Genomic DNA, 469 nt, shown 5'->3' with positions numbered 1-469 from the left:
ATATCTGTGAATCACACAACTCCAACTTAATTATGTCATGATCCCAATAGCTGAGATGTTGTTCAAAAACTATGAACTAATCTCATTGGTGAATCAAAGACCATGAGAAATTAAGTCGAGTTATGTATTCACTTCAGGATTGAGATAATTATACAAATATACTTAAGTTGTAATAATTAGGTTTAGAGCTCTGTAAACGGTTTTTGCTCTAACATAATTAGTTACATGGTCTATTCAACATGTTGTGAACATGTCTAGATCAACCACAGAGTCCAACTCCCATGCCCCGAGACTAGCATCATATAATTGGATTCGATTGCCCAATCGATCCTAAGACTATGAATATGAATTTTAAACTATATCAGAAGAGCTTGTCCGGCAGGGATTCCCTGACTCTTCTTTCGTTGATAATAGTCTATGGACTAAGCAATATTACTAACACTCTTGAGTATGAATTAAAACATAACTT

Source organism: Morus notabilis, unplaced genomic scaffold (genome assembly GCF_000414095.1).
Source record: "Morus notabilis unplaced genomic scaffold, ASM41409v2 Scaffold1055, whole genome shotgun sequence".
In the NCBI taxonomy this organism is placed as follows: domain Eukaryota; kingdom Viridiplantae; phylum Streptophyta; class Magnoliopsida; order Rosales; family Moraceae; genus Morus; species Morus notabilis.
Note: the sequence above shows the minus strand (reverse complement) of the source record.